The 25,034-nt window shown below is 45.4% G+C and overlaps 2 protein-coding genes across 5 annotated transcripts in view; one reads left to right on the plus strand and one right to left on the minus strand.

The window, feature by feature from the left end:
* Window positions 1–25,034, minus strand: part of SEPTIN2 (septin 2) — a 124,352-nt gene that overhangs the window by 42,768 nt on the left and 56,550 nt on the right. The gene's annotated exons all lie outside the window — the stretch shown is intronic.
* Window positions 1–25,034, plus strand: part of HDLBP (high density lipoprotein binding protein) — a 71,869-nt gene that overhangs the window by 8,932 nt on the left and 37,903 nt on the right. The window contains exon 1 of one of the 4 annotated variants that reach the window (XM_073888838.1): window positions 46–192. The exons of 2 other annotated variants lie outside the window; for them this stretch is intronic. The gene's annotated coding sequence lies outside the window, so the exon portion shown is untranslated. Of the gene's footprint in view, window positions 1–45; window positions 193–21,681; window positions 21,812–25,034 lie in introns of those variants that run through there. One more of the 4 variants, XM_025888432.2, reaches the window with a different exon arrangement.

Raw genomic sequence — 25,034 nt, forward strand, 5'->3', positions numbered from 1 at the left:
AGGGAGAGAATGAGAGACAGAGAGCAGGAGAGGGAAGAGGGTCAGAGGGAGAAGCAGACTCCTTGCTGAGCAGGGAGCCGGATGCGGGACTCCATCCCGGGACTCCAGGATCATGACCTGAGCTGAAGGCAGTCGCTTAACCAACTGAGCCACCCAGGCGCCCTGTTTCGCTGTTTTAAAATTTTGGCTGAGGTGAGTGACTCGTGGCAAAGTGTTTCTGCTTCTCAGGGCTCCCTCAATAGAAAATGTGTGGTTTCTGATTCCTCGTTATATAGAGTTGAAAACTTTTGGACCTCTCCTTAACTCTTTCTTTAGAAATTAAAAAAAAAAAAAAAGTGAAAATAAGAGGAATGGATGGCCCTATGTGAACTTTTCCACCTTTCTGTTCTGACAGTCGTGAACCATGTTACTTGATGGTGCCCGTAACTCACAGACGGCCCTGGAGTGTGTCTGAGGGGGACTTTCAAGTTCACTTTTCTCTCACTTTGCGTCCTTCATGGTGGAGATAGTGTGCTACCTCCTGGGCGCCATATATCAGGTGATGACACGTGTGGGCATTTGCCAGCTGTTGTGGACAAACTCAGATACATGTGTTGCTCTTCATTTCACTTTTATGTGATATGCTTTCTAATTTTATTAGTACTTAGCTCATTTGAAAATATCTTTCAAATGGAATTGTGAATTATATGTACTGTTTTGACTTTTTCTGATAAGTAGAAGATTAGATGGGTGGTCCTATAGTACTGGCCTCCAGAAGTGTGTGTGAGAATGATTTCAGGAATACATTTTTTTTTTTGAAACAAGGCTTCTGTTTTGATACATTTGCTTATGCTTGGAGCTGACTCGCCAGCCCACGAGACCAAAGTTCTGGGACCAAAGTTCTGGGTAGCGTTCATTGCCCGCCACGGCAGTGAGCTCAGCGGTGCTGCCAGGCTGCCGGTGCACAGGGCCCCCTTGGCTCCCAGCGCTCAGTGTGGCGGTGTCTGGGACATGCAGACAAGAGCCAGCTGCAGCCAGGGGGACGCATTGGGCTTGGTGCTGTCAGGGTCCGTCCTTGGTTTATACAGGTGCTGGAGGTGATCACCATGTCCCCTTGAGACTGGTAAGTGCAATTTTTCTCTGGAAGATTGGGCAAACAGAGAAAAAGATGGTGTTACTTGGGGAGTGTCAACAGTTGATCTGTAAAAGCGTGGGTTGGCTCTCCTTTGACCAGAAAGGTCTTTCCTAATGTCGGTCTCACCTTCTTGTCCTTGGTTGGCTGGGGCTTTGGGTTCCTTCCACTGCTGAGGATGCTGCTGAGCCAGAGACAGTGTGTAACCAACCTCCAGCCCTTCCATTTCTTTCGAATGTGGACTTGGTTTCAGATTGTGCTGGTAGTTTTAGGACTAAATCTTCAAGGAGGAAATGGCCTGTGAAGGACTCAGTGGTAACAGGTGGGGCTTTCTCTTCCATCTGATCTCACAGGACTGGACTTATAATTAAGCGTCTGCTGTCAGTCGGGCATAGGGCTTTATGGAAGGCTGTTTTCATTTTAACCTCTTTAGCACTGATTTGGTATGCATTAAGAGGCTTCTTACAAGAATATTTTAATTCCAGAATGTACTTTTTGTCTGTCTTCTTATGTCCTCACCTCATCCTGAAGTGGGGGGGGGGGCGGGGGCGTGTGTGTGCTTTCTGCTCTTTTGAGCCAGTGCTAATTGACATGGTCACTCTCCTCACCCAGCCTAGATACACGTACCTATATCAGCATAGGCTCACTGCTTCCTGTTTTATTCGGTGCACCCTCCTCTGGTATCATCATTTATTGTAATGTTCACAGTGACCAGCAAGAGCCCCCTTAAAGCTGGCTCCTCTGTCCTTCTGATGCATCCCCCTTATTCATTTAGAACATCTTGCTTTTTGATACAGCAAGACACTCTGGGCTTTTCGTGTACTTTCCCTGTCCTTTCAAAGAGGTCTGATTCCTTTTGATGGCAGGTGGTCCTAAGAGAAGCAGAGTCTGGACACCGGGGAGCTTGTTGTTGAAGTGTTCCTGACCCAGGACCTCCTGTGGTATGGACACGTCGCTACATAGTTGCTACTTGCTCACTGATGCTGCTGTGAGCTTCTTTCACGGGTTACACCTATGCCTTCTTCATTCTTCTGCAGGTACTTCTGGAGAAGTAGCTTCTTTGAAGCGTGATCGCTGAATAGGATTGTATGTCTGTTATTGGTGATGTGTTTTTAAATTGCCTTCTAGTTTTACATGTCCTCAATAGTTCCTGTTTTTCCTCACCATTTTGCACCAGTTTTTTCATCTTTGTTGATCTCATAAAGTAAGGGTTGAGTGAAGATGAACATCCTTTCATGTTTATGTGCAGTTTGTGTTAATTTTCTTTATTTTCTTTATTTATTGGACAGAGAGAGAGAGGGAACACAATCGGGGGGAGTGGGAGAGGGAGAAGCAGGCTTCCCGCGGAGCAGGGAGCCTGATGCGGGGCTTGATCCCAGGACCCTGGGATCATGACCTGAGCCGAAGGCAGACGCTTAACGACTGAGCCACCCAGCGCCCCAGTTTGTGTTAATTTTCTATGAACTGTGTGATCACATGTCCTAGCCTATTGAGTTGTTTGCCAGACAGAGAAAAATTCTTATTTGTATCCCAATTTCTATATTAGATAGTCTATGCTTGTGTTAAATTCTTAACCTCTTACCAGGGTCAAATGAGTCAATACCTTCCTTGGTGGTGTCTACAGTCTGTATCCTCAGGAGGCTTTTGCACCCCCAAATCACAGGTTTTTCTCCTCAATCTTGATTTTTTTTTAAATCAAGCTTGATTTTTTTACTTTCAGATCTTTAATCCAGTTGGAATTTATTTTAGAGTGTGGTGTGAGGCAGGGATCAATTTTTATATTTTTTCCAAAAGGGAAATTTGTTATTGGCTCACTTCTGTTTGTTTCTATCCTTCCTTACTAATTGGAAAGGGCGCTTATGTCAAATGATAAACTCCTAGATATTCATCAGTCTGTTTTGTTCATGCTTTTCCCCCCCTTAGCGAGTACCAAGTCTAGTTACTATAGCTTTGTAGTGTGTTTTGCTTATTTTAGGTGAATCCGAACTCTTTTTTTTTTATAGGCCAGATATAGTCTAGGCAGATTTTATTTTTAGGTGAATCTGGGAAATTTTTTTATCATTTAAAAAAAAAAAACCCTACTGGGATGTTGGGTTAGTTTCCTAGGGCTGCCCTAATAAATTGACCTTCAAACAACGGAAATTTATTCTCTCACAGTTCTGGAGGCTAGAAATCTGTCAGGGCCATGCACACCCTCTGTGGCCTCTGGGAGAGAAACCATTCTTTGCCTCTTCTGGTTTTTGGTGGCTCCCCCCACACTCCAGCCTCTGCCTCCGTCTTCATACAGTTTCCTGCCCTGTGTGATGTCTCTTTGCCATCCATATGTGCTTTGTGATACTGACGTCCTGAACTTACCTTCCGTTTTCCTAGCTTTTCATTATAATAGAGGGACTTCTAGACAGATGGTCTTCTGCAAATAGTGGCATTTGTGTCTTTGCTTAATTATGTCTTCTCCGGTTGCATGTTTGACAGTCTGTGTCAACAGTGGACATCTTTGCCGTTTTGTTACTTATGTTAATAGGATACTTTCAGATTTACTCTAAATAGGATGTATTTTACTTCTGGGAAATATCTTTCATGTAGCCATTTTCTTCTGTTCCTGATGTTAAATTCCATAGGAAACAAGGACTGCATATTGACTTTCCTCATTCTTTTGGGTTTTTTTTTTTTAAGGTTTTATTTATTTATTTGAGAGGGAGAGAGAGAGGGAGAAGCAGACTCTGCCCAGCAGGGAGTCCGAAGCAGAGCTCGGTCCCAGGGCCCTAAGATTGGGACCTGAGCCGAAGGCAGATGCCTGACTGAGCCACTCGGTCGCCCCTCTTTTGGGTAGCTGTAAAGGGCCTCTATCAGTCGTTAGTTTATTTGTCCTATAAATTGAGATGCATACATTTCCTTTTTTTTTTTTTTAAGATTTTATTTATTTATTTGATAGAGACACAGTGAGAGGGAACACAAGCAGGGGGAGTGGGAGAGGGAGAAGCAGGCTTCCTGCTGAGCAGGGAGCCCGACGCGGGGCTCCATCCCAGGACCCTGGGATCCTGACCTGAGCCGAAGGCAGACGCTTAACGACGGAGCCACCCAGGCGCCCCGAGATGCATACATTTCCTAACATTGAATCCTTACTGCATGCCTAGAACAGACCATACCTAGTCATGGTGTCTTACTCTATAAATTAAATGCTGGATTTATTGGTTTGGTGTTTTGTTTAAAACTTGCCACGTTTGGGGCGCCTGTGTAGCACAGTTGGTTAAGCGTTGGAGTCTTGATTTCTGCTCAGGTCATGATCTCAGGGTTGTGAGATGGAGCCCTCATTGGGCTTTGTGCTGATTGTGGAGCCTGCCTGAGATTCTCTCCCTCTTCCTCTGCCCCTCGCTGCCCCCCCCACACACTTATATTCTCTCTCCCCCTCAAAAAAAACAAAAAACAAAAAAACACAAATAAAACTTTCCATGTTTGTAAACTGGTTTGCAGTGAAGAATCACTTTTCTCTGCAGCACCCACTTATTGTTTGGGGAAGCAAACAGAGCCTTGATTTGCCTCTGGGGACCACCCTTTCCACCAGTACAAACTGTGTGTTTTGGATGAAATGGCCCAGCTGCATGGGTAGACCCTGATTGGCTATGGCTAATAGACATATCCCATTTCCTTGGTCCCTTGACTACAGTGATCAGTCCCTGGGTGGGCTTAGAACCCAATTAATGCCAGTGAGATACAAAAATAATTTGTGAGGGCCCCATGGGGCAAAGAAGCTCTTACTTCCTTGGGAACTACCAGAAGATACAATTACTGCCATTTGTAGGGGTTCTTACTTCAAAACCGAGCAAGGATAGTATTGTATCATTGTGAGTTTGTGTTCTTTGTCAGACTAGAAGGAGTTAATGGCTCTTTAATTGCTCTTTTCTTAGAAACTGATTTGGGCTTTGATCTAATCACCTATTTTTTGTTTTTGTTTTCCTTTTTTTTTTTTTATAACAAAGATTTTATCTCCTTGTCAGAGAGAGAGCACCGGCGCACAAGCAGGCGGAGCGGCAGGCAGAGGAGAGAGAAGCAGGCTCCCGCTGAGCAAGGAGCCCGTTGGGGGACTCCATCCCAGGACCTCGGGATCATGACCTGAGCCAAAGCCAGACACTTAACCGACTGAGCCACCCAGGCGTCCCTTGTTCTTGTTTTCTATCTCACCAATTCTTCTTTTCTTAAATTTTATTTTTATTTTTTTTTTTAATTAGGCTCCATTCTGGGCATGGAGCCTAACATGGGGCTTGAACTCAAGACCCTGAGATGGAAACCTGAGCTAAGATCAAGAGTTGGACAGTTAACCAGTTGAGCCACCCAGGCACCCCTCAACAATTGTTCTTTTATTACTTCTACTTTCTTTGATTTTCTCTTTCCATTTGACTTGAATGCTTTAGCTCACTTATTTTCACTCTTTTCTTATAATAAAATTTAAAAGTTTGATTCTCCCTCTGAGTGCAGCTTTGGCAGCATCCTTATAGATTTTGACAAGGAGTTCTCTTTGATCCTTTTTTTAAAGGCTTTTACTAAGAAAATGTGCAAAGATACCCCAAAATAGAAGAGAAACCAGCTTTAACAATTGTCACATTTTGCCATTTTGGTTTTGTCTTTCTCTGCCCTTCCCAAACTTTTTTAGTTTTGAGTATTTTCTTTTAAGCAAATCTCAGATTACCTGTCACTTGCAAATACTTGAGCATGTATCTTTAGTAGGGGAGGGTTTAAAGAAACCATACCTGACAGAATTAACTCTACGTTATTAATATTGTCCAATATCTATTCTGTGTTTAGTTTGCATCAAAGGTCATATAAGGTTTATTTGAATCAAAACCGAAGAGGGTCTCTTCCACACTGCATTTAGTTGATGCTGCTTTTGTCTCTCCTTTTTTTTTTTTTTTTTTTTTTTTTTTGAGCATGTGCAAGCAGATGGGGGCAGGGAACAGAGGGAGAATGTTAAGCAGACTCCCAGCTGAGCACCGAGACCCATGTGAGCCCAACTCAACAAAGCAAGTTGCAGCTCAGGCTTAATCGATTTCATGACCCTGAGATCATGACTTGAGCTGAAATCAAGAGTTGGACACTTAACCCACTGAGCCACCTAGGCGCGCCCCCTCTTTTGTCTCTTTTAAAATCTGTAACAATTTTTTTCCTTCTCCTTTTTTAATGCCATTTATTTATGAAAGCTATAGGGCCGTTGGTGCTGTGGAATTCCCCACATTCTGGGTTGGGTTGATTGTATTGTATGTAGCGCATTTCTGTGATCCTCATATTTCCCATGAACTTATATGTCTAAATGTTTAATTTGTTCCAGGTTTGGTTTTTTTGTTTTTTTCAGGGCTGTGTGGAGTGGGAGGTGTAGAGGTGGTGTCAAGAATATATCCTGGGGCGCCTGGGTGGCTCAGTTGGTTAAGCGACTGCCTTCGGCTCAGGTCATGATCCTGAAGTCCGGGGATCGAGTCCCACATCGGGCTCCCTGCTCAGCGGGGAGTCTGCTTCTCCCTCTGACCCTCTTCCCTCTTGTGCTCTCTATCTCTCATTCTCTCTCACTCAAATAAATAAATAAAATATTTAAAAATATATATAAAAAAATATATCCTGGATTGTGCCGTGTACTGTATTGCAGTATACCAGGAGGCATGATGTGTGGCTGTCATTTTGTGATGTTACAGTGATCAAAGGGTACGGTGTCAGCAGGCTGACCATTCCTTATAGGAGCTATCAGCCAGTCATCTAATGGGTTTCATAGCCATTTTGCTTGTATCCATTTCATTGGTGTCTTAGTATTCTTTTGTTGCTATAATAAATTACCACAGACTTGGCTGAAGTCGGTCCCTCTGGGGTAAGTCATGGTGTCAGCAGGGTCTAATTCTGGAGGCTCTAGGAGAGAATCCATTTCTTGCCTTTGCCAGCTTCTTGAGGCTGCCTGCATTTCTTGTGACCCCCGCCCTCCATCTTTAAAGTATACAGTTTTGATGTTACTTGTGATTACATTTAGGTCCCACCTGTATAATCCAAGATAATCGCCCCATCTCAGTATTCTTAATTCCTCTGTAACTTTCACAGGCTCCAGGAATAATGACCTGAATATCTTTGGGGACAGTGAGTTAGTGTACAATTGGCAATTGCAAAATGAAGAATTTTCTGTTTTGTTTTGTTTTAATTAGTACAAGTGGGGAGAGGCAGAGGGAGAGGAGAGAGAATCTGCAGCGACTCCATGCTGAGCGCGAAGCCCGATGCAGGGCTCGATCCCACAACTGTGAGATCATGACCTGAGCTGAAACCAAGACTCAGATGCTTAACCAGCTGAGCCACCCAGGTGCCCAAGAATTTTCTGTTTCTGTGTCTACATTTATTAGTTGATTCTCCTGTGAAGAAGGTTTCCCTTCTCAGTTCTGATTACCCTGAAGTGCGGCTCCTCCTTTCCTTTAATTGTCCAGAATGCACTGGGACTAGCTGCTTCCAAAGTGACAATGCATTTTTGTGGCTTTTTTTCCTCGTAGTATTATCAACTTATGGGTATGTATATAATTTGTGTTTTGGCCCATTTAAGCCATTTTTTGAGGCTCGTATTGTTTCCCCAAGTTGGCTTCTGTATTCTTTGGACATGACCCATCTGTCTGTGACTCCTTCCTTTCTGCCACAGCAAGATGTCCCACCTTGTCCATATTCTGCTCAACATCTGAGATTAGCCATTTTTCTGAGGATCCTGGTTCCTTTTAGTGGCAAATGATGTTTGGATGCCACAGCCCATGTGCTAGGTAGGGATGCTCACTGCCACTGTTGTGTTAAACACAAATAAGTCAGTTGTTTTACCAGCAAAAATGGATTTATTCAAGAACAACAGAATTGCAATTCTGGACATGCAAGCTATGGCAAAATGGTAGGCAAGTCCAACAAAGAAGAGGAACTTTATTTTATAAAGAAGGAGGAGGAAGTTGGGAGAGGTTGTTTTGAAGGAATGTCCATTGGAGAGAAGCAGGAGTTGGGGATTCAGGATGTCAGTTCCTCATTGGCTTAGTTGCGGGGGTGGTCGATTTCTCGTAGGCGATGCAGTGTGTGTGCTTCCCTGTTGGGGTCTGTAAGAGACAATTCTTCCTGTAACTGACATTGGGTGGTGTCGCTCCCCCTGTTATCCTCCCCACTCCAGTTTAGTGAGGTTTCCCTGTATTAATATTCAGTTTCTCATAGTAGACAAACTTGGGAAATAATCATGAATACGGACATTTCCAGTTCAAATAAATATTCGAATAAATACTTACATGATTTTTCCTTCAATGTGTATCTTATGCCAAAAATCCTGGTTCTTAAGGATGTTAACTTGATTACCTGATTACCTAAATGTTACCATTTAACATTTTTAGAATAACAATGTTAACATTATCAGGATATATCCATCTCACTTGGAATATGCTGTCAATTTTTTTTTTTTGAGATTGTATTTATTTTTGACAGAAAGAGTGTACAAGCAGGGGAAGCAGCAGGCAGAGGGAGAGGGAGAAGCAGGCTTCCCTGTTCAGCAGGGAGCCAGATGTGGGGCTGGATCCCAGGACGCTGGGGTCATGACCTGAGCTGAAGGCAGATGCTTAACTGTCTAAGCCACGCAGGCGCCCCTATGCTTTCAAATTATTGTGTTTTAGTTATCTTTTCTCTGATGTTTATGCCACTAATGTGACATTGTTAGATTTGTTTCAGTTTTTTAGTGAATTTTTTATTGAAGTATAACAAACAGAGCGATGCAAGTCTTTATATGGATCAATGCATTATCACTAACTGAACCCATCCAGAGAACCAGCATCCAGATGAAGAAACAGGATATATTTTATTTCTAGAGTTTGTACTTCTCTGAAAAACTGTGAAGGGTGGTGTATTCAGATGGATGTGGCTTCCATCGTTTCCGCCTCCCTTCTAGTGTGTGTGTGTGTGTGTGTGTGTGTGTGTGTGTGTGTGTGTAGACACACCGTATTTCTGATTCTTAGGGGAAGGTGGCATACTCTGCACCTGCAGTCCTCTGTTGCCTTTGTTATTAACTGGAGACCACACTTACTAGTGGGTGGAAATCTCTCCCATGCTTTTTTATGCTGCATGTTATTTCAATTGCATGGATATAGCGTGATTTCTTCAGTTTGCCTCCTCCTTAATGAAGGTGTGGTGGTTTCCAGACTTTGTTACCTTTTTATTTCTTACTGTTTCTGCTACTACCCTTCTGTGTAATGAGTCCTTCCTTCACACAATAGGTAGAATCCATTCGAAGTTAGCTGTCTGATGGTCTGCTTGGAGTTGGCCTCAGTGGGTACTCCTGAGTCTGGGGCTGCCATGCTGATCTGGACCCTGCTGCCCTCCTGCTTCTTACCCTTGGCTCTCTGGGGAGCCATAAACAGGTTGTCTTTGCCCTATATCCCTCTTTGGTTAGTGCCGGTTTTCTAATAGTGGGGCAAGCGTTTGTTGTTGCCCTGCCCACCTTTCTCTTGTGACAGGTGAAATATCTCAGTTGCTGCTCCCCAGATGCTCTGGCAGCATGATGGCCTGCTCTGAGTCCAGGATGAAGAGTAAAATATATCTGCTTTGGTCCTTATGTTGGACTTGTAGTAGTGCATCTTTATGTTGAATTAGTTAGTTCTTTGGGGGAACAGCTACACCAGCAATTCTTTAAATCTAAAAGTGAAGTTCACTCCCTAGAGCAGACTCAGAAAGACAGTACTGGAAGAGATAGTGGAGTCCCACCTCCTCATATGACAAATGGGGAAACAGGCCAAGTGAAGAGATGTGACATGACCAGTGTCACCAAGCAGGTGACACAGCTCGAGTGTCTGCCGGGGCTTAATACCCTGGACGGGAGAATCCGAAGACTTGATTTTTCTGATGTTTGTTTCTTTATAGAGAAGCATTACATTTACATTTGGATAGGACTGGTTCCAGTTCCTAGGTGTTTCTACCCATGGCTTGAGTAACTGTGTATCTGTAGCCTAATGTTTTCTAAGTACAAGCTAAAAGTCTAGGTCATAGACCTTTCCTGCGTAAATTGTAGGAAGAAAAAACATTTTTCAAGTGTAAGTTGTTGCCCTTAGAATTATTTTGTTTCTTAGAGTTTTAATGGGATTTATAGTCAGAAGATCAAAAGTATTTTTTTAATTGTGGGGCTGAGGGGGTCATTGCCAGAGCTGTCCTCTACGGGTGTTTGGTCCCGGTCCCGCCCTTGTGTCCTCTTCCCACACCCTACCTTCCCCTGAGGTGGGACTTGCTGTGGGCCCCGGCTGTTGCTGCTTTGACACCTGTTACCATGGCATTCAGAGGCACAGAGGAGCCAAGGGTCACAGGATCCATTTCCACCTGGAAGCAGTGGTTGGCTTAGACCATGAGGAGTGGTCTAAGCAAGTGGTTGCCACGTGCCGCTGTCCCTGGTGAGAGCAGCTGGGCCCAGTTTGTTGAGCGCAAGTCCCGTGAGGGTTGCTCACTCTCGGGGGCGTTTTTCTTTATGCTGAGGTGAGACGTGTCTCCGGAGTCTCTTCCTGTCCCTCACTTTTCCTGGCTGTGCGTGCTGGGAGCTGGGCAGAACTCACCCCTTCTGTACTGCTCTCCAGATACGTGAACACAGTCTCGGGTAGCTTCCAATTCCCAGGGGCTTTAAAGGGCTTGTGTAAGTCCTCGTCTCTGTCATCAGCAGTCCCTCCCAGGGAAATGAACAACAAAGATGTCTTAATTCAGACCTCTTGCCAATACCAGGGTCTAATAAAACAGTGAAGAAAGTAATTCTTGTAACCCTGCCTTTTGCTGATTTGTAGTAGCAAATGCTGCTTAATAGTACTGCTTTGTTTCCCTCTCTAAACAGAAGTATCCACGGAAAAAGTAAGGAGCATCCACGGAAAAAGTAAGGAGCATCATATAATACAGAGCTCTCCCTCTCCTGCAGCTGACTCCCAGGAGCACTTAGCCTACGTCTATCAGTAATTTCTTAAACCTATTAAAACACGCCTTTTTTTTGGTGTATAAGAAATAAATGCTGGGGGCGTCTGGGTGGCTCGGTCGTTAAGCGTCTGCCTTCGGCTCGGGTCATGATCCCAGGGTCTTGGGATCAAGCCCCGCATCGGGCTTCTTGCTCCGCAGGAAGCCTGCTTCTCCCTCTCCCTCTCCCTCTCCCCCTGCTTGTGTTCCCTCTTTCACTGTGTCTCTCTCTGTCAAATAAATAAATAAAACCTTAAAAAAATACATGTATATGCTGCTTTTACATGTGCTCACCTCCCAACTTAATACAATTGCTACTTTTTCAAGTCCTTCAGAACAGTCCCCCCTCCTTTACCCAGCTTCAAATGCTGGTGTTTCCTGGTGCTTGGCTCTGTGCTCCCTGTTTTTCTATTCTCGGTGGCTTGGATATCCTACAAGTAGCAGATCATAGATAGTTTATGCACATACAGACGTGTTTCTCTCTCTAACACAGCTGGCTATATATTGATGTACCCTTGCTCGTGAGTTGACAGGACACTGGCTGTATGGTTGAGGGAGGGACACTCATTCACCCCCAATCACGGGTCCAGGGCTGAGACCTTGTCTCTGAGGGTCTGCTGACTGGATTGTACATAATCTCTTCTTAGGTAAACCAAACTCCTACTATGTTATCTAGGGCATTCAACATCAGTTTCTTTTAAGTGGATCAAGAACTTAGACACAGAGCAATTAGAATGTCAGATTCCTTGAGGTTTTTAAAGAATTTTTCACCTAACATAAGTTTTTTTAAAGCAACCTGCCCTTACTGAGAATTTCAGTGTGATAAATTTAATATTGGTAGAAACATTTCACTCTTCTTTCCTTATTTTGCATTCTTAAATTATGTGGTTATGTGAACGAGTAGGGCTGGCATAAACAGGTTTGGGGGTAAGTGTGTACCCTCACAGGTGGGAGCTGGAGTTCTGGGCATGCGGGAAGCGGTCCACGAGTGGAGCTGGTGGGTGGAGACCTGCTCAGTCGGCAGGTCTGTTATGAGGCTTTGTGTCCCACCATCATTTGCCCGGCCCCCTACTAGAAACAACACAATGTCCAATCTTTTGCTCCTGCAAAAAAGTCACAGTGTGTTTGTTTCTCGGCACCTATGTGAGCACTTGTGGGAGAGGTTCCAAGAAGTAGGAATTACAGAGTCAAAGAATATTTGTATTTTAAGTTACAATATATAATCAAATTGCTCTCCAAAGAGATCACATCAGTTATTCCTCCAGCCACACCAGTTTTCCTGTTCGTTTTCTGACGTTCATCAAACTTCATTTTTGCCAAACCGAGAGGCGTAATTAATGTAGGATCTCCTCCCACTTGCAACATGCATTTTCTTTTGTACAACTCATTTTGTAGAAGAAGTTTGTATCTCTTTTTTTTTTGCCCTTTTTTGGGGGGGTTGTTAATGGGTTGTTGGAGTCCTCAGAAGGAATGCTGTGCACTAAACTTGGTCACTTCCTTCCCGGAAGCCTTTGAGACAGCTCCCTGTAGCACGCACTCCTGGGCGTTTGTGGCAGAGGAAACCTTCACGACAGACACATTTGTATTCCTTGTATTCCTTCCCCTAATCTAAATTTATTTTAAACAATAAATCTGTAGTAAGTTGATTTGGGACTCTTTAAATAAAAAGTTTATTAATAAGAAAACCTTTTTGTCAGATTCCATTTCTGCTTTGGAAAACCAACTCTGTAGCACCATTGTCCAAATAAGAGTTTTCTATAGAATTTTAAAATTTCTACTATCCACCTTAAAAGCGTTAAAAAAAAAAAACGGGTGACATTAAGTTCAAGAACATATTTTGTTTATCCCAATCCAGAGCATTGTTTCATCATGTAATCAATACAGAGTCATCAGCAAGGTGTTTTTCGTTGTGTTTTTTCGTATGAAGTCTTCAACATCCAGGGTGTATTTCAGACCCAGAACATGCATCATTTGGGAGTAGCCATGTCTCGAGTGTCAGTAGTAGCCACATGTCATCAGTATTTGCTGGCCAGCATGGCTAAGGGGCAGTTTTCCTTTCATTTCTATGGAAATCCATTAACTTATCCTTTTGAACCTAACATTGTCCCATTCACTCTTTAAAAAGAGTTACAAGGTGTGGGGGTGCCTGGGTGGCTCAGTTGGGTTGAACATCCTGCTCTTGGTTTTTGTTCTGGTGTGATCTCAGGGTCGTGAGATCAAGCCCCACATCAGGCTCTGCACTCAGCGGGGAGTCGGCTTGGGGTTCTCTCTCTCCCTCTGCCCCCACCTTGTGCGTGCTCTCTTGCACGCTTTCTCTAAAATAATCTTTCTTTAAAAATAAAAGAGTTACAAGGTGTGTTTATCTGACACATGTTCTTGAATTAGGCTCTAAATAAATGCTATTCTTTCCTCATCTGTATAAAGATAACAGTGATTATTTCGGTATTCATGAAATTAGTGGAGTACTACATTAAATGTATTCGTTTCGTGGAATTAAATGTTAATATTCCCATACAGTGAGATGGCTGGCTACTGTAGGGCAGTTTATCTTCCTTGATCTTTTTAACAGTTTACAAAGGCAACTTGCAAAAGTTGAGAGCTTAAACGACTTGCCAAGGTGACCCAAATAGGATCCGAGCAAGACTCTGAACTTACTTGTCCTGACCACAGGTGTGCTGTTCTGCATTCAGTCTGTCCTCGCTGTGGATGCCTCTGATGACTTAGCCAACGCTTAGGTGGAAGAGAAGGATGTGAAATCTAGTAGCAGGGTCACTGAAGAACACTTCGGTCCCCTTTCGGTCACTTCCTGAAGAGAAATGAAACTGGTGCGGCGCAGAGCAGAGTGGCACGGCGGAGACTGCAGCCCGTGGCCATTTGTTGCCCTCCCCGCTGGATGGGATGGCTGTACTTTAGGGAATAGGCTGCCAAGTTGGATGTCCTACGGTCATAAATACCATTTCTGAGCCAAAGAAAGGAACCTAGTTTTGATGTGTTCATTATTAGACTATGTTCCCAGTCAACCTGCCACTACAGTTTATAGCCAGGTATAAATAAGCTGAATCATAAAATGAGTTTATTAGTATATTTTTGAGCTATCAGGAGGGATAAAAACATATTCTTCTTTGCGCAGACCCCACCACCACACTCGGTATGGGAGAGCAGACCGTGTGAAACACTCCCATCCCTCAGTGCCAACCTCTTACAGGATCATAGGGCCTCTGAGCAAGGATCAGACCTGAGGGGCCCCCATAGCCTCGGAGGGGTCCTCTGGTCCATTGTTCTTCTGATCCCTGTCCGCACAGCTCCACTTCCCTGAGTCCCGTCAGGTCATTAGCTAGAGCAAAGAGGGTAGGTAGCCTAAATGACACCCCTCTATCCGTGTTTATCCGTTGACAGGCTGTTGTTGGCTGTTGCTAACAGTGTGCTGTGATGACAGAATCCTTGTCTATGTTCCCCTTCACTCACACAGGAAAACTGTTTTTCAAAAGTAGACATCTAAAAGTGAGATTGTTGGGTCGCCTGACTGGCTCAGTCAGTGGAATGTACAACTCTCGATTTCAGGGTTGTAAGTTTGAGCCCCATGTTGGTGTAGAGATTACTTAAAATCTTAAAATCTTCAAAAAAGTTAAAAAGTGGGATTGCTGTCTTAGGGTGTTTGCATCTTAAGCCTTAGTAGGCCTTGTGAGTGGTATAAAGTAAGGACCTACGCTTTTTCCTCATTTAGATAACCAGTTTTCACAGAGGCATCAATTGTAATTTGTCCACAAGTTCACCTCTGATAAAAGTGATAGCTGTCTGTTAGGGTGTCTGCGTCGGGTGCCTCCCGTCTGCTCCACAGTTCTCTGTCCCTGCACCATACTGTCTGAATTACTGTAGCTGTGAAATCTTGATATTCGGGAGGGCAAGTTCTCCCTACCTTATTTTCCTCAGAGCTGTAATTGGCTGTTCATAGCCTTTGATCTTATGTATAAGATTTGTTGAATAAATGTAATTGTGTATGTAAATATTCTAAAAATTATATACAGAAATATTGTTACACAATGCAGTATTATAAAAATGGTACATAGAAATACTGTCTAAATAAAAATTGCATAAAATCTGGTTGCAAAATTCCATACGCATACGCACCTGCATGCCCCTTTCGAGGTTTAAGCTGCATTTGCATGAATTTCTAGTCTGTATAGGGGAGAAGTACAGTCTTTATGATTAAGTCTTCCTAAATAGGTTGGACATGGCACTTCTCGATTTATTTTTAGGTCTTCTCCATATTTTGACAAAGGTTTTTAGAACCTTCTCTATAAATCCTATTATTTTCTTATTAGATTGACTTCTGATGTTTGTTGCTGGTGTTTCGGAACATGTTTGGTTTTGTGTACTGATCTTGTCTCCAGAAAACCCTGAGTTCTAATAGTGTATCCATAGCTCCTCCTGGATCTTGTACTTGTACAGTTGTACTGCCTGTGAGCCCTGCTGTTTGCTGCTTCCAGTTCTCACTTCAGTTCTTCTTGCCTTCCTGCCCTGGCTAGGATCTCAAGTGTAGGTTTGAATAGAGAAAGCGCTCAGTTGCAACCCTGTTGGTCTTTGTGATCCTAAAATGAATGTTTCTAATGAGGGCTCCTGGTAGGCACCTAACATTTAGCTAGGGAAGTGTCCTTCTATTTGTTCTTTTTATGAGGAATGGGCAAATTATATCAGATTCTTTATTTGAATATTGTGAGGTGATAAAATCATTCTTGCCCTGGTGTAATAATATGGTAAATTACTTTGTCTTCTCTTTTCTAAGTAGGCTCCAAAGTGGGGCTTGAACTAAGACCCTGAGATCAAGACCTGAGCTGAGACCGACAGTCGGACACTCAACTGACTGAGCCACCCAGGTGTCCCTACTTAGTCTTTCTAATATTGCACCAGCTTGCATTATTGGAATAAAATAGACATTATCATTATATATTGTTTTGACTTTCTAGATGAGTTTGCTAGATTATTAAGTATCTAGATGAAATTCATACATTCTTCTGTTATACTTGTCTGGGAAATATTAAAGTCTCCTGGCTTTGTAAGTGAGTTGGGAAGATAATTTCTCAGGGCTTCCTTGCGAAAGCATATGGTCCTGTCTCTAGGTTGAGATCTTTATGTTTGTTTCTTTGAAAATTGGGGAGGATTGGTTATATAAACTCCGTTTCTTTTTTTTTCTTCTTCTTCTTTTTTTTTTTTAGATTTTATTTATTTGAGAGAGAGATAGAGAACCCAAGTAGGCAGAGAAGCAGGCAGAGGGAGAGGGAGAAGCAGGCTCCCCACAGAGCAGGGAGTCCGATGTGGGACTCGATCCCAGGACCCTGGGATCATGACCTGAGCCGAAGGCAGCCGCTTAACTGACTGAGCCACCCAGGGCCCTATAAACTCCATTTCTAACAGACTGTTTGGGTGACTTGTTTTTCTGAAGTTGCCTATTTTCTCTGTTTTCAAGGTGCATGTATGTGTGCGTGAGCGTGCGTGTACCTGTGTGTAGGTGTGGGTTCAAGTCTTTTTTTTTTAAATTTTATTTATTAGAGAGAGCACAAACAGGGGGGAGGGGTAGAGGGAGAAGCAGACTCCCCACTGAGCAGGGAGCCTGTTGGGGAACTCCATCCCAGGGCCGAAGGCAGATGCTTAACAACTGAGCCACCCAAGTGCCCTCAAGTTTTTGACACTTGTCTTATTAGAGTTCTTGTATGATTTTTCAGAGTCTGTGGCTGTAGTTTTGACCCCCTTGAATTCTTAGTATTGCCTGTTCATACCTTTTCTTATTTTTTTTTCCATTGGTCAATTTTTGCCAGAGATCTGATTTTTTTAAAGACTCCGCTATAAGTTGTATTTATTCTCTCTAGTATGTTTCTTATTTCATTAATTTCTTGGCTGCATTAGTGTAAACGTTCTTTAGATTTATTTTGTTCTAATTTCAGGAGAGGATGATTAAATTTTTACTTTTTCCTCTTCACTAATATGATGGCTTAAGGCTATAAACTTGTCTCCAAGCAACACTCTCTGGCTTGATTCCACAAGTTTGGATATATAACTGCTTATTGTTTAGTTGTAAATATTTTCAGATTTCTTCTTTGACCCATGAGTTATTTAGAAGCAAGTTTTTAAATTTCCAGGCTTCTTAAAATTTTAAGTTGACTCCTAATTGATCGTGTTGTATTTAAAGAATGTTACGCTGTTAATTCTTTGCCATTTGTTTTTGTTTTGTCCTAGCTGCTGGCCAGTTTTTATAAAATTCTGTTACGATTAAAAAGAACATGTCATTTCTAATAATTGGGTGAAGGATTACATAAATCCAATAAAGTAGGTTTATTAACTACATTGTTTTAATTTTCTGTACAGTTTTAATCTTCATAATCTGTGTTACCAGAAGAGCTGAGTCTGTCTTTGTCTGTAATCCTAGATATGTCAACTTCTAGTAACCTTCCTGTTCTTACTTTATATATTTTGTAGCTGTGTTATTAGATATATACATAATCAGAATTGATTTGGATTTTTTAATCTCGACCTTCTTAGTTCTTACTCTACAGTCTACTTGATATGAAATTAATATGGCTAGCTCAGCTTTTATTGGTTAGGACTTGTCTGGACTGTTCTTCCATTCCTTTACTTTCAGCCTCTGTGTCCACATGGTGGCTGAATTAGCTTTTAGCTACATTTTGTATTTACATTAGATTATTACCACATCTGGATTCATTTCTTTCATTTTGTGCTTCATTTGCCTTGCTCATCTTTTACTTCTCCTGCTTCCTATTCTATTTTCTCTTTTCATCTCTTTTAGTTAGTAATTACTAATACAAAGTGACATAACTGGGAAGTAATCGTGTATATTGTAATGGATACCTCTGAACCTACCACCTAGTCCATGATCTAGAACATTGCCAGTAACTTCTGTTTGAATGAGAGTTTGGTTTTTTGATTTGAAAGTTAAAAATTGTGCTTTCACTAGATTATCTTTAAGTTTGTATCATTAATTCAACAAGGTCTAAAATTAGTATTTCTAACCTTTCCTCAAATAATGTTCTGAAATATTCCAACTTCAGTTTCTTCCTTTCACCTTATATTTGGTTGCTGCTTATAATTTTATTTTGTATTTTAATTTTCTCCAGATTTTACTGTTATTAGTGTGTGGTCAGTGCTTGTTTCACTTTATCTGGGTTACTGGTTTCTTTATCAGTATTCCTCCTGGCAGGACTCTCTGGCGCTCGCTTTCTTCTTACTGGAGCATGTCCTTAAGTGGTTATTTCAGGAGCCATCCATCAGTAGTAATAGCTTTCTCTTAGTCTAAATGTGTCTCTTTCACTCTTGCCCTTAAATGAGAGAAAGGATTCTGAGTTGACAGGTAGTTCCTTCAACATAGTTTACGGGTGTTAGTTCGTTTTCCTCTGGTAGGCATTGTGCTGTCTCCTGGTGTTCCTCTGTGGATAACCTGTCTCTTCTCTAGTCATTTTTAGGTTCTACTCTTGTCTTTGGCATTCTGAAGTTTCACTACAGGGTGTTTCGGGTGGATTAGTTTAAACGGTGCTGCTAGCTACCTGTTCTGTCTCTTGCATGGGGGGAGGGATAGCGTTACATCCTAGAATTTTCTCTGCTATTTTTCCAATACTGCTTCTCTGTTCCTTGTGATTGCTTCTTTCAGAACTTCTATTAGACATATGTTGGACTTCCTCATTCTCTTATCTATAGTTTTGTTTTTTTTTTTTAAAGATTTTATTTGAGAGAGCAAGCATGTTGTTGGGGGGGGGGGTGGGGAGAGGGAGAGAGAATCTCAAGCAGACTCCCTGCGGATTGTGGAAACATAGATCTCGATCCCACAACAGTGAGATCATTACCTGAGCCAGAACCAAGAGTCAGACGCATAACTGACTGAGCCACCCAGGCACCCCTTTTATCTGTAGCTCTTAACCCTTTGCATTTGTTCTATCTCTTGTTTTTTTTAAGGCCACCTTTATGTCTTACATCTCTAATCACTTTAGGATTTTTTTTACAGTCTCAATCTGATAGTTCTGTCATCTAAAGTTAAGTCTAATCCAATTTCAGTCTTCTTGTTTTTTGAATTTTGGACTTATAGCCTCTCTACAGTGTGGGTAGATTTGTTTATATCATTTGTAGCCTGTTATGAGGTTTATTTTCTGCTGAGTGGGGTTGCTTTCTGTTTTGTTAATTCCTAGATTTGGGCTTGGGGGTCTTGGAAAAATGGGGTTGTAAAGATTTGAGCCCTAAATCTTTATTGAGTATTAGTCCATGGTTGCTAGCGCTCAAGACGAGCTCCCACCACCTGGTGAAGCGGACTGGAAAGTCTCTATGCTGGCGGGCTTGTTTTCCTTCATCCCCGCCCCGCCCCCCATTGGCCGACCTTTGTTGAGAGTTCTTTTGAGGGTCATGGCTGTAAGGGGCTGGGGGATGCTGTTCTAACCTTTTACCTTGAGCAGGCCCACATCTTTTCCCATGTCCCCTTGAGGGCTGAAAACCCAAATGTCACAGACTGATGTTCACTTTTTAAGGTAGCCATAGAGGGTTTCCTCACACATTATCTGGTGGGACTGTTGCTGGACCCAGCCCTCTCAGTCTGCCTCTACAAACTATTAGTTTCAATGCACTGAAGCTTGCTGGGAAGAAAAGCTGGTCATAAGTATCAGCAAAGAAGCATCCTGGGATGGTTTGTAGCACAAATTGAACATCTGATTTTACAATATCTTTTGTTAACTGGAGGTCTTTTAACGTCTTTTAAGGCCGCCTGTGCACGAGCTATTCTGAGCTTCTGACTGTGGTGACTTCCAAGCTTCATTGGAAGTTTCTTGACAGTTGACCTGCCAGCTGTTTGGGAATCCCTCCCCTCTTCCTCCCTCTTTACCACCCCCACCACACACACACACACACACACACACACACACACACACACACACACAGTGCTGAGACTTCAATAACAAAACAACAAAACACTTGTCTGAGTTGCTGGTTGGTTAGTCCCCATGGAAGGACTATCTACAAACACTAATAACACAGTAAGGGAGCTGAAGAGTTTGGTGCTTAAAAAAGTTCTTCCAAGTCTAAGAATATGCCACCTGTCCAGGTCCCATCCTAGGGACTTAGGGCACTGCTTTGACGATGATGTCCTTGGCTCTAATGGGTGGATTTTTGACTGCCTCACATGGTTTCTCTCCCCCAGTGATGTCATGAGGGGTTCCTGCTGGCTGGGCTGGGCTTCTCCCTTGGCCTTCAGCTTGCGCATGCATTTGCCTACTTGACGTCTGCACTTGACCATCCAGCGGGCATCTCACATCACATCCCCAAGGCGAGTTTTTGCATCATCCCCCCCCTTTTCAGTCTAGTCTTCCTTCGGTTTCCCAATCTCAGTGCAGGCAGCCAAGAACCTCCCTGCCATTCTTAACTACTGTTATGCTCTGCATCCAGCTGAGGAACTTCTTGGTGCTGCCTTCCAAATCTGGCTCCCTAGTTCATGTACCATTGCCAGCCACAACGGAGAGCTGGTGTCATCTTCAGACTGAACAACTGCAGTGGCCCAACCCCCCGTCCCCTCCCCCACATACTTTGACTGTGTTCCACTGAAAAAAGTACATCTGGTCGTGCCCTCTGCCGCTCCAAACTCCCAGTCGTCCTCCCAACCTAAGCAAGACCTGTGTGAGAACTGCAGGCTGCGCTGGCCTGGCCCGGGCTTCCCGTTGAAGCGGAACTCGCTTTTCGCGCAGAGTCCCTGCCTCTTGCCCTGTGTGGCTCCCCGTGTCTGGGGTGCACTCTCATAGCGCAGGCAGGGTTCTCCTCCTGACACGTCCCTCACAGGTGCCAGCTCACGCCTGCAGATTCCTGCGCCGGACTTGTACCCTTGATTTTCAGAAAATCAAACAGTGCAGCTTTTTCTTTATACAAGGGATGCAAACCTGATCAGCCATTCTCACCCTCGAGGGTGGAAGCCCTTTGAGGGTCGGGAGTCTCTCTCCTGCTGGATCTAGGGTTGGGCACATAGTAGGCACACCCATTCTTATCTCCATGAGGGAAGAATGCACTTTAAATGAAGAGGGTTCTTCACACTGGTAGCCAGGGAACAGGGACGTTTTGTGGAGGTGAGCTACGTAAGGAACGGAGCCACACAGGAGCGGGAGGGAAGGAAGGTGTGCTCCGAACTTTGGGGCATGGGCCGTGTTCCCATGGAGTTTGGTTAGGCTAGAGCCAGCCCGTCGTCCATCTGTGTATGGGGAGGGGGGCAGCAGTTCATTCCCTTTGTGTTGTCCTTCGCGGTCTCTTGTTGCTTTATTGGGTGGGGAGGCAGTATTGCTGGGGACCTGGCTTCCAGAGCGGGCTCGGCCTGACGGTGCGGCTCTCCCCGCTGCGTTCCGGAGGTGGTGGTGGGGGGATGCATCTCAAGTCTCCGTCCCCACCGCCCACCCTAAAAGCCACAGAGCTGTTTCGGAGCTGGGCCCGGCCCCCGGGCTGCTCGCTCCTGCGCGGCGGGGCGGGGGCCGCTGGTGGGGACCCCCTCGGGGGGCGGCGTGGGCGGGGCGTGGGCGCGGCGGCGGCCGGGGGGCGGGGCGGGGCGGGGCGAGGCGGGGCGGCCGCCGCCTGACGTGTCTCGGCGGGATTGGAGCCGCCGCCCTATATAGCCGCGGGGGCCCGGGCGCCGGCCTCGGAGCGCGGCCCGGCTTCTCCGCGGCGGGCGGCGAGCGGACGGGCGCGCGGGCGGCGGGACGGCGCGACGGACTGGCTGACCTCCGAGGAGTGAGCGCGGGCCGGGGGGGCTGGGGGGGCGGGCGCGAGCGGGGAGGAGGGCGCGCGGGGAAGTTGGGGCGCGGGGCGGGCGGGGCACGGGCTGCCGACGTGGAGCGCCGGGCGGGGGAGGGGCCGCGACTGCCTGACCCCCTCCCCTCCCCCCCGCCGCCGACCGGGCGCCCCCCCACCCGCGCGCCCCCTCCCCCTCCGCCGCCCTGCCCGACCCGGGGGGCGGCTACGTGTCACCACTGCGCGTGGGCCGCGGCGCCGGCTTGGAAAGAGTGAGAAACTTTCCCGAGTCTGTGGCGCCGGCCCGTGTGCCCCCCCCCCCCCCCCCCGGCCCCCCCCCCCCCCCCCCCCCGCGCCCCTCCCCCGGCCCGGACTGGAGGGGGGGGTGGCTGGGGGTGCTGGGGGTGCAGTGCGGGTCCCGAAGGGCAGGGCCAGGGCCGGGACAGCAGCAGGGCCCGTGCAGGCCCAGCCGCACCTCCACCTGCTGCGGGTCTGTCTGGCCCGGTGGGCCTGCTGCCCTGGGGGGCTGCAGCGCCACTTGGACACACCCCAGGGTCCGCGCACGAAAAATACATTACGGAAAAATACCGAATTTGGATGAAAGGCGGGGAGTCCGAGCGCGTTACTGCCCCTTTAAGCCTGTCCCCGCCCGCGGGCTCGCGTGGCCTGTGGGAGGGCCTGCTGAGGTGGCATCTGCGAAAGTTCCTCCTGCGGGATGGGTGCCGACTTCCAGAACTTGGTGAAGCCGCTCACCTGGCCCCCGTGGGGGGGCCTCGCTCACACTGGGGCTTTGTGAACTTTTAGCCCCTGGGGAATTTGTTTTTGTTCTCAAGTTTGGCTTGTGGGTTTTGAGAAGCATTTTGGGGGAAAAAAATTCCTTTGAAGGTTTAGTGTGGGGATAAAAGTAACTAGTTTTAATTTTGGAAGAAGAGGAAAGAAGTCCTGGGTTTCCACTGGAGTTTTTTAATATCTCTATTTGGTCTTGTCTAGTTATGTGAAGTAGGGAGATACTCATTAGGTGGCTGAGGTAAAGTTCTTTCTGTACTGTTACTTCTTTGCAAAGACCTTTTCTTTTTGAAAATGTAATTGGCAGAACATCCCAAGGGAATCAACAAGTAAGTACTTCTCTTCTGGTGGAGAAGGAAAATTCTTCCCTTTAAAGATTTTCCTGTTGTATATTTGTTAGGACCAAGCTTCAGATGTAGTCCACAAACGTTGTGACTTTGCATTTCTCCCACATGATGGGAGTGCTTGGCAGTTCCCTGGGATGGAAGAGAAGAATCTCTGCTTCTCTCTGTCTCATGCTCTCCTTTCTTTGGGCCTAGTTCTGTTGGCTGCATAGTTAACATTTTGAGATGTGGACATTTACGCCCTGAAAAATAAGACTTAAAGCCCAGGATGAGAGTAGTTTGCAACTTGCTTGGAGTGAGTGGATCTGAATGCTTCCTGCGGGGAAAGTAGTTGAAAGCAACCAAAATGAGGAAGGAAGGGACTGGAGCAATCTTGGGAAGAACTGGAGGAGAAAGGCCTTCACATGTCTGAAGCAGTCTTGTAGAAAAGGGACGACTTGTTCTCTGTGGCAAAAGTGGGGCAAGAAGTTGTAGATCTTGGCACTACACGAGGCAGACTATTCTGACAGCTGTGCAGAGGTGAAGGGGGGCTCCCTTGGAAAGCTGTACAGGTCCTGTCTGCTGGTATTCAAAGATTGCAGTGGAGCGGTGCCGGAGGTCCCTTTCCAGCCTGATTGAGCAGTGTTACTAGATTAAGTGAAGAACCGTGATAGCCTGTGTTTGGCCTCTATTCTTTGATAATGGGGCCTGTGTACGGTCTCCTGAGAACCTAAGATAGCAGCGATCACTGGTGGGGTCGTCCAAGGACTCGGTAGAGTGGGAGTCAACTTGTTGGGTGTTGTCTGTGAAGGCAGAGCAAGGGCTGGTGGGGAGCAGGTTTGGGTGGGCATAGAGCTGTGGGGGACAGTTTCTTAGGTGCTGCTTTGTTGAAGTAGAGGCAGGTAGCCAGTCACGCTGAGAGCATGTTAGGAGAGCTGAGATTGGCTTTCATAAAATCTTAGCCCAGAGCCTCAGGTAGAGGGAGGTCTGCATTTACATTTGGGTCATCAGGTATGTGTTTAAAGTAGGTTGTTAAAAGATAGGGTTTTGAGAAGCTTATAAGAAAAAGAGCAACCTTTTTTGATGATATCAGAGCCCTAGATGTTAACTCTGCTGCTTGTTGTGATGCATTCATTTCCAGCTGCGATAAACTGCCACTGGAAATCTGGGGACTAGAGACCCAGTGTATCCTGTCAAACAAGTCTGGAGTTTCCTGGAGATCCACTCTGTCCTGCTGCTGCCCAAGGGCCTGTGCACACTTCGGGGCGTTAGAGGCTCTGGGACAGGCTCTCTCTCCTACACATTAGTAGGTTCAGTGGGGTTGGTGATCCTTTCCTGAGCCCCCTGGACTAAGGGGTTTCATAGAAGAGCTGGCTGGGATTGACTTCTGAAAGGTGTGTGAGCTATCTCAGAAGAGACCTTGAGGAATTGGTCTTATCTTCGTGACACTAGGTGCAGGGTGGGAATTGCTCCTCAAAGACCTGTGGCTGGAGGGGATGTGGACAGTGACCGTACTTTATAGGCTTATTGAGTGGCTATCACCGGGCACTGAAGATTTGCCCTGTCCAGAAAGGCAGGAGGGCTGGTCAGTGGGAGCAGAGAAGAGGGTGTGAACATAGTTGGTCGTGTGGAAAAGCTGGGTTATGAGGGGGTGGATGGTTGTGGGTTTCAGGAAGTGGCATAGCATGACCTGGGGTGGGAGGCTGTTGAGATGCAAGGTCAGCAGGTAAAAGAGCAGGTGCAGCCCAAGTAGAAGTTCTGAACAAGGAGGGCCTGGGTCCTGGATTCACTGTTGGCGCTTTGACCTAGAGAACACCTCCATCTTGTGCCTAGACTGGGCTAGGTGTACACAGGTCAGACACTTGGAATCCGAGGGGGTGCTTAACCTTTTACATCTTGTCAGAATCCACGTTGTGGAAGTGCTACTCTGATACTTTGATTTCAGCTTTAATCTTTAGAACTTGTGGGTTAGAATTGTTGGAGGCAGATTCTCATAGTTGTCTTGGTCAGTTTGTCTCCACTTCTCTCCCTCCGTCTTGGTACATAAGAGTGTCTGGTGGGACTCGGGCCCCAGAGAGGCCAGAGCCTCTCTGGCTTTGGTACTTTCCCCTTTG

The sequence above is a fragment of the Callorhinus ursinus genome, unplaced genomic scaffold, assembly GCF_003265705.2.
Source record: "Callorhinus ursinus isolate GAN/ISIS: 27379988/994484 unplaced genomic scaffold, GSC_fseal_2.0 scaffold96, whole genome shotgun sequence".
NCBI classification, from domain to species: Eukaryota; Metazoa; Chordata; class Mammalia; order Carnivora; family Otariidae; genus Callorhinus; species Callorhinus ursinus.